Here is a 17,806-nt window from a genome sequence, read left to right on the forward strand (position 1 = left end):
TGGAGTGCTGCCCTTGTTCTTGGTTCCCAGTACCTAATTGGTGGCTCTTAACCATCAGTAACTCCAGTTCCAGGGATCTAACACCATCTTCTGGCCACTGAAAGCATTGCATGCTGTAAAGGAGTTAGATATACACTCATACACATAAAACATAAATGAATAAATAAATAAATAAAAATTAATCAAATAAATAATAAAAATTTTAGAGGAAAGGTAAGTGAGCAAGCCAGTGAGCAAGCCAGTAAGCATGTTCATCCATGATTCTGTTTCAAGCTTCTGTCTTATATTCCTGTCTTTTCTTTCTTAATGATGGAATCCCTTTCCTCCTCAAGTAGCTATTGGTCTTAGTGTTATTACAGTAACAGAAAACAATCTGGAAAAGCCATCATAAAGGATTTTCTTTGTGCTGTGCTTTTGTGTAACCCAAATGACTGCCTCACCTTGGTACATGGAGGATGCCTGCATTCATGAAGATCAATCCTGATGACAATGACAATTTGGATCATCTTATCATAATCCATCCTTGAGAAATGATAGGATTCTGAAATCTCTGATGCGTATGAAGGTCTCTTGCCTTGATGGCTTCAAATGTGCTTTGAAATTACTTAGGTAGAATAATCCACAGTCTGCACAGAGTAATTCAGTAAAATCACAGCTCATTACTATTTTTTCTTCCATATCATTTTTAAATTGCATCTTTTTGGTAACTGATATTTATCCTATCGGTTTATGGCTGAAATCTGATTAGCTTATCATTGTGCCTCTAGCAGTGAAATGGTTTCAATGTGTCATAAATGATGCTATACTCAGGAGTCTCAGATGGAAAGAATCTACTGTGCAGAGTATGGCGAGCAAAAATGGGAGAGACAGTGGTCACTTGAGATACAACCTTAGAATTCTACACTTTGCAATCCCTACCAGGGACTTAGTTTGTTGGAAATAGTCTGCCTGGAGCAGAGTACTGTAATCTCTGAAGAATATCCCTTCTAGAGAGAGAAAATTGCTAGTAATTGCCACTTTATCATCAATAACATTTTCTAGAAGAAAATGCATTTCTACAACTATGCAACAGAACTAAATGAGACAGAAATTTTACCTTTCTGATTTGAAATTCTTTAAATAGGTTTCCTCTAACTCTTTGAAATATCCAAGGGACAGTAAAATATTATTTCTCCATAGGTTGCATCAGAGGTGACTACATCTTATTAAGACTTTTGAACATCATGGCTAAAACATAAATATAGGAGCACATTTAAGCCTGCTTTAATGTTGTTTCTTCTTTGCTTCAATGTTTTGGCTGAGTGAAATACTCATGAAGGAGACAGATGTGTGCCTCCAGGGACAGCAAGGGCGAAAATGAGAACAGTAAAAGATCAGGTTCCAAAGGAAACAAAATACTCCTGTCATCTCTTCAATGTCACTTACTTTCAAAGATCCTGTTTAACATAGTTTAATACAGAACACTTTTCATTAAAATATTAATAGTTTAATCAGAAATTTTGATAATCAACTAGTGACCATACTTAAATTCACAGCCTAGTGTACAATGTGTTTTACATACTAGTTGATGCCCTCTCTTGGTAATAACAGCCAATCTTAGATTGTTTTAGGAGGAACTATAAAAATGTAAGTTACTTAGACCTGATTTGGTCTTACTGCTTTAGCTAAGTTCTAGCACTTAGATTTAAAATATATGGCTGCTGGAGCTAATTAGTACTTGTTGATTTGCATATTCAAGATCCTTTCCTTAACACTCTTTCTAAGTTAATATGAGATGACTCTTGCAAAGCTTATGAGGCCATTTAAAGAGTTAACTAGGTTGAAATTGGTACCTCCATTAAAACACATTTCAAAATGTTTTAAGTATGATATCTCAGTTGGAATTCTGTTCTACATTTCCTACTAGTTTCCCTCCTTTGTAGGTAGAAGACAGGGTGGTCTGGAAACAAATCACATAATTTTAGTGTGAGCAATTTCATAAATTATCATAATAAAACTTTATAAGTGATTGTATACTCATAAAATGATTCAACAATGCATTTAAGTACAGCAGGAACCAAGCCTTGGAATGCATATTTGCTGATAATCCCTTATGTACCAATATAAACTCATTACACAATAGAAATAAGGTATATTTATAGAGAAATAAAATAATAATATCATAGTAATATAAAATAACACTCATGATACTGGTATGAATTCTATCTTTATTTTTTAGGTACTTGGTTTTGTATATAAATAAGTTAAGAATACTTAGTAAAAAAGTAAAGCTAATTACATATTATAAAATGATGCTAATTAAATATACAGTTACAGATTACTCATAAAAATTACAAAACATTTATGTATGTATACTATCTATACAGAAGGATAAAGAACAAGTACATGGATATCTGATATCGATGTGATTTGATGAGGTGGTTTGGATGAGAAACATCCTTTATAGGGTCAAGTATTTGAGCACTTGGTCAAAATCCGACAGCACTTTCTGTTCTGCCTTTGCCTCCACTCTTCCCTTTTGGAATGGGAATGTTTACTCTGCTCCACTGTCTTGTTATTTTAGAGTGCACAGTTAAGAGATTGCCTTGAGTCTCAGAAGATACTTTGGACTTTGGAAGATTGTTGAGTCTGTGGAAAATCCTAAACTTGGACTAAATACATTTTGTATTATGAGACAGCTATGAGCCTGTGGGGCTGGGGGGGCATAATGTAGCGGTTTGAAGGAACACTGTTCCCCCTAGCTTCATGTATTTTAACACTTGATCCCCAGCTGGTGGTGCTGTTTGAGAAGGTTCAGGAAACACTCAGCCTTACTGGAGGAAGTATGTTGCTGGGTATTGGCTTTGAGAGCTTATGGCCTCACCCCACTTTTAGTTCACACTCTCTGTGTGGTGTTTGCAGTTGAAGATGGGTGCTCTTGGCTTCCTTCTCCTGCTCCATGCCTGTGGCTTGCTGCCATACCTCTCCACCATGATGGATTATTATCCCTCTGGATCTGTAAGCCGAAATAAACTCTTTCTTCCTTGTCTCTTTTGGTCATTAGGCATATCATGGCAACAGAAAAGTAGTACATATCATAATCCAAATCTTATCTCCTGCAACATTTCATTTTTATTCCCCCAAAATCCTTAATAGGAAGGCTCTTATTTCTTTCTTTTGAAAACATAGAAGTAGAAGTCTATTCCAGAATTTGTTATTACACAAGGTAAATATTAGCTAACATTGAGGATTTGGTTCAGTGTAGAGCACTTGTGTGACATATACAAAGACCTAGGTTCAATCATCAGCACCATAAACAAAAACATTAGTTTTACCATGTGACATGGCTCTCCTTCTATCAATATCATTGATGTGTACAGGGAAAATTGAGAATGCCCTCATTTCTGAACTATGTGCATGGGCACACCTACTGATCGCAAGAAAGAGTAGAAAAATCTATGGAGCTAATATTCAAATATGACTTAAACATGACCACACTAGAGCTATTTAGTCAAAACTGTCTTAATAGAGTTTATACATCAAAGCTTTTTAGAGTTCTCATGGTTTTATTATATAAACTAAGGAACCCAGATTCTAGACAAATTCTAGAGATATAAAGAGAAAAATGTTATACCAAATATTCATTTTGTGGGTATAAACACTGTCGCATACTCCAGCTTTAAAAGCACCAGGATCTCTAGCATATGATTAATTCTTACGGTTACCTTTCTCTGAAAGAACAAAATGTCTCTTCTCACATTGTCCTTCAGCAAGCTGTTTTCCTTATCCTTTACTGTTCTAGATTATCTGTCAACATTATATCATGACCCCAAGCCAAATAACTGGCAGTTTGTGAGGCTCTTATCTTCCAACACTCATTTTAATGGACTGTCTTAGAAAGTTTTATATTTGTTATAGAAAAGGTATACAATTTCAAAAAAATTATTTAATAACAAGATGCATTTAATACTAACAGAGAGTGAGTCAGCCATCATGTTCTCTCACCACAACTGCACATTCATAATTCAAAGACATGGCTGGGAAATTGAATTAATTAGACATTGTGCTGTGTTTTCAAAGTAAAATCCAAGTTTAATTATTCGAGCTTGTGAACATATTATTGTTTCTGCAAGCTCTTATTACCTCCAGGGAGCACATCCACTATCATAAATGTGAAACTTGCCCCTGTATACACAATCACTTTTTGCTTCTATTCAATCCTGATTTGCACACCTAAGATTATAGAAATGTAAAGTGACAATACAGAATAATACTGCACACTCCAAAGGCATTATCAAAAGAAGTTTTGGAAAAGTGCTTAATAACACTTCCCCACGTATGTTAAATGTCTGATGTCAGATATGTTTAGAAACTATTAATTATTTGAAAATTCCATACAATTTATTTTGATCATATTCACCCTGTCACTGTCTCCTTTCAAATCCACCACCCTCTCTATTCCCCAACTTCCTGTTCTCTTTTTAAAGAGATAGGAATACATTCCAATTTCTGTTGCCCAAATACTCGTGGATATGGGTTCCTCTCCTAGAGTGTAGTTTAAATGCCAGGAGTCATACCCTCAAAGAAAACTGACTCTCCTCCCAGAAGCTGTCAATTATCAAGAGCTCCTCAGGTGGAGTCGGTCTTTATGCCTACCTCCTCCATCCATGCTGGAATTTTTTTTTTGCCTTGAGTGTACACAATTCTTGTGAATACTGTCACAACCATTGTACATAGCTGCGTATGTGCAACTACAAGGGCTGTATCCAGAAAACATCATTTCACTGTAGTCATTCACCATCTTCTTAAAATCTTTCTGTCCCATATTCCATGAAAATTCCTGAGCCTTGAAGTGACGGGTGTAATAAAGGTGTCCCTTTTAGGGCTGAGAAATACCAAGTCATTCATTTTTTTCATACTGACATGTTGTGAGTCTTGTCAATCATCAATTGGTATACAAAGGTGCTTCATTGATGAAGGTTGAAAGATGTACTAATGTATGGACATAAAAAGGTGTTATTAGGAGTTGGTTTAATATTATGTCCATTAAACATAATAATAGTAGTAGGTTCTATGACCTATCTAGGCACAGGTTCTTGGCCCAGATAAAGGCACCAATTATGCGTTCTTGTGGAGGGGGCCTTAAATCCCAGACTCTATTCCTGAAGATATTACATACTTGAGTCATAGACCATGGAGACAACAAGCTAGTACTGATCTTGAGCCATCATCACTACTGGCTAGCTTTCATAGTGTTAGAAGGTAATATGAAGGCTACCAGAAGAGAAACATAACTACAAATCTTACCCATTTTCGAACCCCATGAGCTACATTAAAAGCTGGCCTGGCAAGATATTTCCACTAGTATAATAGTGACACAAATATTATGGAAGTAACCAAAAACTTTCCGATTGAATTTAAGGCCTATTCCACAGACGGAACACATTAAAACTTTTATTTGCAGATTAAGAAGATGACTCAGTGGGTAAAGTGCTTATCATGCAAGGCAGAAAACCTTATAAATCCATGTAAAAACTGGGAGTGGCTGCACCCATCTGTAATACTAGTGCTCCTAAGATAAGATGGAAGTAGAGACAGGAGAGTCCCCAGGAGCTCCCAGGGAAGCTAGTCAGGTTTGCACAACCACATAACAAATAGCAAGGAGACTCAGACTCAAAACAAAGAGGATGGTTACGAATAAGACCAGAGGTGGTTCCCAGACCTCAAGTGTGCTGAAACACATGTGTACCTGTGCATAAATGCATGTGCACAGACCAGATATACACACATTCATAGAGACATCATACACACAAAAATGTATTTACAACTAGCAAATTTATAGTAAGAAAATTTCTAAAACCCTAAATTCCCATGAGCTCCTTAGTAAAGTTTTTAAAAAACTATATATCATCTTATTTGAATTTTAAAAGATGCCAGGAAATTCATTATAAATTCAAAATCAAAGCCAAATGAAATTTCTGGAGACTGAAGCCAAGACTTTGTACATGATAGACAAGTTCTACAAATGAGCTATATCACCAGCTGTTGGCTTTTTGAGATAAAGTCACAGGAACTAGCTAAGGCTAGCTCCATATTAAAATTCATGATTCTCCTGCTTATTAGTGCTGTGATTACAGACTTGTGCTACTATGCCCATCTCTGTCACATTTTAGTCTTTCTCTTGATGCCTGAACACTTTACAGGGCTGAAATTTTATTATACTGAAAAACAAAAATCTCCTGTTCCTAGAAAGGAGAAGTCTCTCTTTCTAGAGAATTCCTTCTTTTATTGAGTAGAAATGTTTAAACAAATAATTCCTTTTATTAAAGACTAAAGAAAAAAATCATAAAACCTGAGTTTAATGGCTGATTATCTTTGCTGGTATGAGAGATAATGGTGTTGAGATTTTATGATATTTCCTCTAAACAGAAATTCAACTAAATAAAATGCATATTAACCATGTGTGTGTAAAATATGCTAGAAAATATGAATAAAAAATATGTTGGGAGCCTGAGCCTCAGTCATTTCTCAAAACTGCTGACAGACCTAAGCTGATAACTTTCCACTCTGCCCACTCTCCTCCCGTGGAGCCAGCGGCCTTGGCCCGCAGCCTTGGCCCACGGCCTTGTACTCTTTTCCAGTAAACTGCCGTGTTTTCCGTTAATCAGTAGATTCCTCCCCTAGAGTACATCTAGGCCCCTGCGGTCTAGCTGATATGATTACTCTCAATCTTTACTCCTTTGTTCTCATTCTGTATTTAACCTCATGCTTGTGCTTCAATAAACGCGACTTGATTGGAACGCTGTCTTGTCTCAATTTCTCTTGTCTCTTGCCCCATCCAAATCCCCACTCCCCAATCCAGGTACCCTGTTGCAGATCCCACGGGTTCGGGACAGAGTGGTGCCCAACATGGGGCTGGATACTGAGGGCATCTCATGAGGGAGATGACGGAAAAAGGAAGGAGTGCACTCGTTCAATTTTGAGTAGTTCAGAGACGTGCCACGGGAGCGTGCCGCAACCGAACCAAAGGTAAGTTGTGCCGTCCGATCATGGGGCAAGAATTGAGAGAGCATCAGATTTATGTCAAGCAATTGAGAGAGGCTCTAAAGAAATGAGAAGTAAAGGTTAGGACTGTGGATTTATTTAATTTCTTTGATTTTGTAAAGGACATTTGTCCCTGGTTTCCCCAAAAAGGGGTCATAGATATAAAAAGATGGAGAAGAGTGGAAGATGCATTACAGGATTTTTACACAGTATTTTGACCTAAAAATGTTCCTGTTACTGCCTTTTCTTATTAAAATTTAATAAAAGAATTAATAGAAAAAAGGGATAAACCAGTGGTGGCAGCGATTGCTCAAGCTGAAGAGATTTTTAAAAGTAGTTCCAAGCCAGAGTTGAGGGAAATTCCCAGGGACGAGCCTGACTTACTTTCTCTTGATAGTGAAAATGAGAATTCTTCTAAAAATATGAAAAAGAAGTCCTTAGACTCAGTTACAGGGAAGGAAAATCAAGAGGATGCCCAAAAGTCTAAAAAAGAACACATTCGTATTTATCCTCTTTTACCAGAAGCAGCCTGTCCAACCTCAAATACAGACAGCTCAGAGTCTGAGAGGGAGGGGTTAATTTGTAAAACTGGGATTAAGTCACCAAAAGGCCACAAGAGGCAAGAGCGTGACTGCCCTCCTTCTTTCAGTGTACCATCTGCTCCAATTATAATGGCGGCAATAGATCCTAGATCAAAATTAAAAAAACAGATAGCACAATTGCAGAAACAAATTAAATTAGAGAAAATGCATCAATCATTGATACTCAAATTACAAAAACTTAAAACAGGTAGAAAAACTGTTGTAGATAGAGGAAAAAGCTTGCCAACCCCCTTGAGGGCCTGGCCTCCATTCATATAAAGGAAACTTTAAGAATCCTGATAATTTTTCCTCCTATATGGAGGCCTTCCCTGTGACAGAAATGACAGATGACTGAGGGCAAGCATGGTCACATCATACGGGGTTCGATTTTCAACTAATTAAAGAATTAAAAACTGCCGTGTCACAATATGGAGCCACAGCCCCATATACCTTAGCAATCTTAGATGGTGTGGCTAAACTTTGGCTAACTCCCATTGATTGAAATACATTGGTAAGGGCGGTCCTCAGTGGGGGTGATTATTTACTATGGAAATCAGAGTATTTTAAAAACTGTAAGGAGACAGCTAAAAAAAACCACCAAGCTAGGAATGGATGGGATTTTGATATGTTAACAGACAAAGGTCAGTATGGGACTAATAAACAGCAAACACAATATGACCCAAGACTTTTCACACAAATTCGAACTGCTGCCACTAAGGCATGGAGAAAACTTCCAGTAAAAGGGGACATAGGATCTTCTCTCACTTCAGTCAAACAGGGGCCTGATCAACCATTTGCAGACTTTGTCCATCGATTAATGACCACGGCAGGAAAAATATTTGAAAATGTTGATGCAGGACTAGAGTATGTATGACAGTTAGCCTATAAAAATCCTAATCCTGCCTGTCAGGCAGCCATCAGACCATACAGGAAAAAGATGGATTTAACCGGCTATACACGCCTGTGTTCAGACATAGGTCCATCTTATCAGCAGGGACTTGCCATGGCAGCTGCTTTCAGTGGACAAACTATAAAAGATTTAAATAAGACTAAAGGCAAAGGGTGTTTTAAATGTGGTAAGAGCAGGCATTTCACCCAAAAATGCAAAATAGGTAATGATCAACAAAAGACTAATGATAAAAAGGCTCCAAGATTATGCCCCAGATGTAAAAGGGGAAGACATTGGGCTAATGAATGCAAATCCAAGACTGATGTCAAAGGGAGACCTCTACCTCCATGTCAGGCAAATGGGTGGAGGGGCCAGCCCCAGGCCCCAAAACAAGCTTTTGGGGCAGTCAGCTTTGTTCCTGCCAGCAACTGCAATCCTTTTCAGACCTCAACCCAGCAACCCCAGGAAGTGCAGGACTGGACCTCAGTTCCTCCTCCCACACATTATTGACTCCAGACATGGGAATTCAGACCATAGGGACTGGGATTTATGGACCACTCCCCACCAATACTTGCAGGCTAATATTAGGGCATGGTAGCATCACCTTTAAAGGCCTATCTGTTGTGCCTGGGATAATTAATGCTAATTATACTGGAAAAATAAAAATTTTAGCCCGAGCTACTGACAATATAGTCACTATTCCGCAGGGTGTGCTGCTGACAATATAGTCACCATTCCACAAGGGGAACATATCGCTCAGATAATTCTAATACCCCTGGTTAATTCCAATCATCTCGCTCAGGGAAAAAACAGAGGAATAAGAACTTTGGTTCATCCAATGCTTATTGGGTCCAAGCCATTACTCACAAAAAACCTACGTTGACTTTATGGCTTGAGGAAAAAAAAATTTGATGGCCTCATCAATACTGGAGCTAATGTTACTATTATTTCTGCTAAAATCAGGCCCGTAGCCTGGCCTACATTTGAGACTCTGACCAACTTAAAAGGCATAAGACAGAGTCAAAACACAAAACAAAGCTCAAAATTTCTCACTTAAAAAGATTCCATAAATAATTCTGGTTTGATTAAGCCTTTTGTGGTCCCTTATCTGCTGGTAAACCTGTGAAAAAGAAATTTGCTTTCACAAATAAAAATAGGTATATGTAGTCCAAACGATGTTGTTACTGCACAAATGCTTGCTCAAAGATACAGCCCTGGCAAAAAATTAAAAAAAAAATAAAAAATAAAAGGGTGTCACCCTTAACAAGCACAGGTCAAAACATAAGCGAGGTCTGAAAAATTTATAATGGCGGCCATTGACGACCCTGCACCCTCAAACTATGTAGCTCGCATAACCTGGCAATCAGATGATCCGGTTTGGGTAGCTCAATGGCTGCTTACAGCAAAAAAGTTGGCAGCAGCCACTCATTTGGTGCAGGAACAACTTAAGACAGGACACATTAAAGAAACTTGTTACCTATAAAATACACCCGTATTTGTTATTTTAAAAAAGTCAAAAAAATAAAAATTATTACAAGACTTAAAAACAGTCAATGCTACTATGGTCCTCATGGAAACTTTACAGCCAGGTTTGCCTTCTCCAGTGCCATACCACAAAGATACTTTAAGATAATAATAAATCTTAAAGATTGTTTTTTCACTATTCCCTTATATCCTGAGGATCGCAAAAGTTTTGCCTTTAGTCTTCCTTCTATTAACTTTAAAAAATCTATGAAGAGATATCAGTAAAAGGTTTTGCCTCAAAAAATGGCCAATAGCCCTACCCTTTGTAAAAAGTTTGTAACCACAGCTCTTCAAAATACCAAAAATACTTGGCCATCCGTGTATATAATCCATTATATAAATGATGTTCTAATAGCAGGCGCAACAGAAAAAGCGGTATTACAATGTTATACTCAGTTAAAATCAAGTTTATTTAATGTAGGTTTACAAATAATACCTAAAAAGGTACAAACACAAAATCCCTACTCTTATTTGGGTTTTTAAATTAATGGACAAAAAATAACTAATCAAAAGGCTATCCTTAGACTTAATAAACTACAGACCTTAAATGATTTCCAAAAATTATTACATTATATTAATTGGCTACATCCTTATTTAAAGTTGACCACTGGAGACTTAAAGCCCCTCTTTGACATCCTTAAAGAAAATGCAAATCCAACCTCACCCAAAAACCTTACTAAAGAGGCCAGAGTCCATACATAGAGTTAAAAAAACAATTGCTAACCAGTTTGTTACCAATATAAATTATCACAAGCCCTTATGGCTCATGATTTTTAATACTCACCTATCACCTACAGGTCTTCTTTGACAGGAGCCTAATCATCCTATTATGTGGATACATTTACCTGCCTCCCCAAAAAGGGTATTATCTCCATATTATGACACAATGGCTGACTTAGTAATTATTGGTCGGGACCATAGTCGTAAATATTTCGGTATAAAACCTCTTCATATTGTACAACATTATACCAAGAATCACATTAACTGGTTACTTCAAAACTCAAAAACTTGGCTAATAGCTTGTGCTAATTTTCCAGGGGTTTTAGATAACCATTACCCACCTGACAAGCTTATTCAATTTTGTAATCTACATACTTTCATTTTTCCATCATTACTAGCCATCAGCCTTTACCTACTGCCTTGCTGGTCTTTAAGAATGGTTCCTCCAATGGAATGGCAGCCTACACTTAAAACAATCAAGTTGTGCAGTTTCAGGCCAACAAAACCTCTACACAACTGGTAAAACTGTCTGCCATCATATCAGTTTTTTCTGTATTCCCTGATACACTTAATATATACACTGACAGTGCATATATCGCTCATGCTATACCTCTTTTAAAAACTGTTCCTATAATTGGACATATTTCTAAAGCTGCAGATCTTTTTCCTCAGTGCCAACACCTCATTCGACAAAGGACAGCCCCCTTCTTTTTAAAACACATACGAGCACACTCCAGCCTTTCGGGGCCTTTAACAGCCGATAATCAGGTCGCCGATGCAGCCACCAAACTTGTTGCTATTGCTACTCCTTCTAACATTACTCAAACTCAGCAGGCTTATGAGTTACACCATCTTAATGTGGTTTCCTTGTGGTTAATGTTTAAACTCACCAAAAAACAAGCTAAACAAATAGTTAAAAAATGTAAGATGTGTGTCTTACACGTCCCTGTTCCCCATCTAGAAGTCAATCCTAGAAAACTTGTCCCTAATACACTTTGACAAATCAATGTATCTTATTACAAAAATTTTGGCAAATTTAAATATATTCATGTTTGCATTAATACTTTCAGTGGACTTCTCTGTGCTTCATTACTAACAAAAGAAGCTACTAAACATGTTATTGCTCACCTGCTCCACTGCTTCTCTACTATGGGTACCCCAAAACATATTAAAACATATAATGGTCCCAGATATGTATCTCAAGCTTTTCAAAATTTCTACAACACCTTGCAGATAAAACATACGACAAAAATACCTTACAACCCACAGGGCCAGAGCACGGTTAAAAAAAACTCATCTACTTATAAAAAATACACTAAATAAAGTAAAAAAGGGGGAATGGTACCCCATCAGGGGATCCCCCAGGAATTTATTAAACCATATACTCTTTATTTTAAATTTTTTAAATTTAGAAGCTCATGGTAAGTCGGCTGCAGATCGCTTCTGGCATCCGGAATCTAAGAGATGCTATGCCATGGTTAAATGGAAGGACCCTCTGGATAATTCATGGCATGGCCCAGACCCAGTTTTAATATGGGGAAGAGGATCTGTCTTCATTTATTCACAACAACATGATGCAGCCCGCTGGTTTGTCTAGATTTATTCACAACAACATGATGCAGCCTGCTGGTTGCCTGAATGCTTAGTAAAACAGATAGATGTTAACCAATGTTCCAGGAAAAATGAGGCTCCCTGAGAAATATTTTTCTTTTCTTTCTGTTCTCTTTTGCAGCCCAACCAGACTGCAGTGGCCTCTGCTTGTTGCATCCTGCTCCTCCTGATTGGTCCTGTTTGGTCACAGATGGTGTTACAGTGGAAATTCCAGGTTAAAGAGGGAGACATACACTCTGATGATAACATCCAAACCATTGGCACTGCCCGCTGTCCAGTGGAGGGTTGCCAAACAACCGTAATCATTCCAATCACCCCGTCTATTTTATCCTCTAAATTGAGACTTTATACATGTTTCACTTATGATAATAGAGGCAGTTGTCTCACAGCTAGTACCATATATGGCGGATGTAGATATTGGGTTTGCCACCTTCATGATGCTTATAGCAAAAATGGCATATTAAATTATGACGATGGCCGATTCACAATTCGTATAGATGACCCTTGGGATGTCAGGTGACAAAATGAAGTTAGAAAAAAAAATTTATAATGATGGGTACTCCTCATTCCCAGTGGGGTCTCTATTTATTTCCTGCCAGCTGGTCCCTGCCACTACTGATAAACAAACGAGACAGATTATCATCATGAGTGAGACTAAACTTCAGTCTGCCATACATACAAATTCCACCTTTAATCTTGCCCTTTGGCTCAATTATCTAAATTTTGCTTTAAAATTGTTAAACCTTTCTAATATCAATGCTTCATCGTGCTTGTTGTGTGCCTCTTTCGTTCCCCCCTTACTAGCCACTGTCCCTGTTAACTATTCCTCTGCACCTTCTCCCCCCATGTCATCTATCCCTTTACTTTATAATCCTACTCAAAATATTTCCCTCTGCTATATCACTACCACCTACACTCCCCCCTCCTTTGTGTGTCACAGTAATTACTCTGTCAGTTCATCTCTTAATGCCCCCCCTATGTCTTTCTGGTGCAATAAATCCCTGTATCAACAGATCACTATTTCCTCTCCAGGACCCTGTGTATTAATTACTATTGTATGCCAATTGACCATATATTTGCCAGGGGAGTTCAACTGGTTACTCCGCCCATGTATTAAGAGAGGGGTATTCATCCCTTTTATAATCAGGATAGGATTTACCATCTCTGCCAGCCTTTCTGCGGGGGCCCTGGGACATTCTATACCACAAAGAAATTTAACTCCCAACTACAGCAAGTTATAAAATCTACGGCCAGTAGCCTTGCATCCTTGCAACGCCAGCTGACTTCCCTGGCACAAGTTGCCCTTCAAAATCATAGGGCCCTTGATCTTATCACTGCTGAAAAAGGGGGAACTTGCCTTTTCTTACAGGAGGAGCGCTGTTTCTACATCAATAAATCGGGATTAGTAAAACAAAATATACAGACCCTGCAGACCATCAGTTACAAACTGCATCATTTTTATCAAAATCCTTCTAGATGGCTGGATTCCCCCTTCCTTTCTTGGATCCCCTCCGTGATTCTGTCCCTCCTCCTCTTCCTGCTCCTTCTTACGCTAGGGCCACTGTTAGTAAAAAGGCTTACAGTCTTTATTAAACAACAGGTGGAGGCATTTCAGGCAAAACCAATTCAGGTCCATTATCATCGCCTTGATATTTTGGATCAAGAGTGTGAAGGGATGCGTTGCTATGATGGTGCTACTAGCCATCCCCCTTGAGAGATAAACCAGACAGTCAATGACGGGTACGTGAGAATCCCCCTTTGATGGCAACCTAAGACAGGAGGGTAGTCTAATGCTACTACCTTATCCAATGACGGATAAGCCCTTAGGGAAGGATACTCCAACCTAAGACAGGCACAGTTCCCTAAGGGTCTAGCAACCTTCGATCCCTAAACTCTATAAAGTAAAAAAGGGGAACCTGTTGGGAGCCTGAGCCTCAGCCATTTCTCAAAACTGCTGACAGACCTAAGCTGATAACTTTCCACTCTGCCCACTCTCCTCCCGCGGGCACGGGATGGAGCCCGTGGCCTTGGCCTGTAGCCTTGGCCCACAGCCTTGTACTCTTTTCCAGTAAACTGCCCTGTTTTCTGTTAACCAGTAGATTCCTCCCACAGAGTACATCTGGGTCCCTGTGGTCTAGCTGATATGATTACTCTCAATCTTTACTCCTTTGTTCTCATTCTCTATTTACCCTCATGCTTGTGCTTCAATAAACGAGACTTAATTGGAACGCTGTCTTGTCTCCATTTCTCTTGTCTCTTGCCCCATCCAAATCCCCACTCCCCAATCCAGGTACCCCGTTGCAGATCCCGGGGGTTCGGGACAAAAATAGACCTAAGAGTGAAAGATAAGAAAACATTAACAAAAAGCAACATGTCTCCCCTGAAATATAGTTTAAAATATTTTGAAGAAGAATTGGAGAGAGAGCACAGCAGCCACCATTGGCCAAAATTTCCTTAGTTTGTATTGGGGTTTTTCATTCACTTCCCCATGTCTATGCTGGGATTTTGTCTAGTTTTAATTCAAGCAAAACTTATGTTTTATTTAGTATTTTAGAAAGCTGTGAATATCAATATGAAATATGTCCCATTATTTTATTTTTTAAAAAAATCCATTCTTCAAGAATTTAGTACATGTATACAAAGAAATATGACCATATTCATCCCCCATTTCCCCCTCCAACTCCCCCCAATTCCTCCAAAAAAATCCCCTTCCTAATTTCATATCCTTTACAGAAAGTCTGCAACTATCCTTATATCTTAAAGTATTTTCTCTATGTTTTCCTGAGGCACTTTAAAAGTTTCAGATGTGAGATTAAGGTCTTTGATTCATTTTGAATGTACTGTTTTCATCCAGAGAGAAAGATAGGACCTGGTTTTATTCTTCAATAGACATCTATGCGGTACTCTCAGCACCATTTGTTAAAGAGGCTGTGATTTCTCCAAGGTACTTTTTTTTCACAACTTCATCAAAATGTTAGATGACTGAAGCTGTGTGGATTTAACTCTGGTCATCTATTCTATTCCATTGAGCCACATGTCTGTTTCAGTGCTAGTGTGGAAGCAGGAGAGAAACAAGAAAATCTTGGGAATTTGGAAAGAGAAAGGAGACCCTCACCCTTGAATCTAGTTTAAGCCCCTTTCCTTGGGACAAGCAATAATTCCAACACAGTTAACAATTGACTAAAGATTTTCTTCTTCTCAGCAAACCTGTAATTTTCTAGGAATCTCTCCACAGGAAGGACACACTAAATTCCTTCTGCATCCCTAGTGGCCCCTGCTTTCATCTTATCTGATCTAATTCTATCTGCAGAACCACCTCATTCATCTCACTAATTAAAAGAGAGAAGGGGAAATGAAAGGGGAAATTTTCTTAGCTAAGAAAACGAATGAGACTCTCCTTCGTGGTACCCATACACACATTTGAGTGTGACTCACGTTCTGGGACTCTTCTTTTAGAATCCCACACCGATACTTTACATGTGTCTTTCCGTGCACCTTTCTTTTTCTCTTAACACTCATAATTAAGCTTATATTGAAATAGCTTTTTAAAAAAAATATCCAATTCTGATTTATAAACTGACTTGATTTGAAATTCTTTTTGGTCTCAAAGCTACATATTCCAATTTAATCTGAGTCAAAGTCCCAAAAAGTCTACAGAAAATTCATCAGACTGGTAAGAGTGACTGTGGAGAGCTGTGTCTGGTCCCTCATCAAAGATAGTACCATGTTTCTACAGTATTCCATTAAACCAGGTATTCCAATACCACCAATGATTTTATTTTTACTAAGAGTACTTCAGGTATTCAAGGTCTTTTCTATTTCTTAGGGAACCCAGGATTGTTTATTTTTATAAAGAATATCATTGGGATTTTGCAAAGATTGAATTAAATGTTACTGAGTCTGTAGTGCATCATCAGTAGCATGGCTGTTTTTACAATATTAACTCTGACATCCTATGAGCAATGAGCCCCTTTCCATTTTGTAGTTTTTTCCATTTCTTTCTTCAGTGTTTCAGAATTTCCATTGGAGAGGGTTTTTTATTAACCTCCTAAGGCTATTATGAGTGGGGCTGTTTTCCTGATTTTTTTCCTATGTATGTGTCCTAGTTTGTTTTCCATTGCTGTGACAAAATACTCTGACCAAAAGGGAGGAAAGGGTTTATTCAGCTTACATCTCCCAGGGATCATCAGGGAGCCCAAGATAGGAACTCAGGGCAGGAACCTGGAAGCAGAAGCTGGAGTACAGGCCATGGAGGAAAACTGCTTACTGGCTTGCTCCCCTGGCCCCTGCTCAGCCTGCTTTCTTATGCAACACAGGCCCACCTGCCCAGGGGTGGCACCACCCACAGTGGGCTGGGCACGCCCACATCACTCATCAAAAAGATGCCCCTCAGACATGGCCACAGGCCAGTCCAACAGAGGAAATTCCCCAATTGAGGCTCCCTCAACACAGGTGTGTCAAGTTGACATTAAAGCTATCCAGCACAATTGACCCCTTCTCAACTTCACACACAAACACCACTATTAAACCATAGATTTCCAATTTCTGTCCACAAGATATGATGTTAATATCACAACACAAGATAGTACAACCTAAAAAACCCCACAGTCCTTTAAAAATACACTTAAAAGCCCATAGTTTCTTTTAAAAGTCTCTTGATTCTCTCAGCCTCATTTACCCTCACATCTATCCCACCTGTCTTTCATCTCCTAGTCTGGGTCCTGTCCCATTCCTTGTCTTGATGCCCCAGACACATGGGGAACCACAACTGCTTCCTGATCCTTTGCATCTAGACCAACCCAGTTCCTTCTAGGGTACCCAGGAGCACTCTGAGCCTGGCCCCACCCTCACCTCACTCTACTTCCCTGGGCCTTCATGACCAGCCAGCTTCTTACCTGGAAGCTGGGACTGATATTTCCTCTTCCTGATCCTTTGCATCCAGACCAACACAGCTCCTCAGTGCCGTCCCCTGGAGCCCATTGGGCCTCTTCCTTTGCATCTTCCTTTGCATCTCTGGGTGGCACAGCCACCAGCTGCCCTAGACCAGCATCTTTCCTGGGCCCAGATCCCAGACAAGTCCAACCCCCAAATTGCTGAGGCCAAAATCTTTCCTGGAGGGATCCAGACCTTAGGAGAAAGCCTGAGAGTACCTGATCCTCATCTGACTTGGGCCTCTGTGGGAACTCCTGAAGATAAAAGCAATATGGCCACTCCAATATAAAATAAAAAAAGAGAACCAAAAGCTTAGAGGAACCAGCTTTTCATGCCCCAAAAGTAAACCACAAAGAAACATAGAGTTTACAAAAAGAAGAAGACCTACACTTGAAGGCTTGAGTCTCACACAAGAATCAGAAACTACAAAAGAAATTCACATGTCAAAAGCACAGAGAAAAAATAATAACATGAAAAACCAAAATAACATATCCCCACCAAATACCAGTAATCCTCTAGAGGAGCA

Source organism: Nannospalax galili, unplaced genomic scaffold, assembly GCF_000622305.1.
Source record: "Nannospalax galili isolate Female #2095 unplaced genomic scaffold, S.galili_v1.0 scaffold925, whole genome shotgun sequence".
Taxonomy (NCBI): Eukaryota; Metazoa; Chordata; class Mammalia; order Rodentia; family Spalacidae; genus Nannospalax; species Nannospalax galili.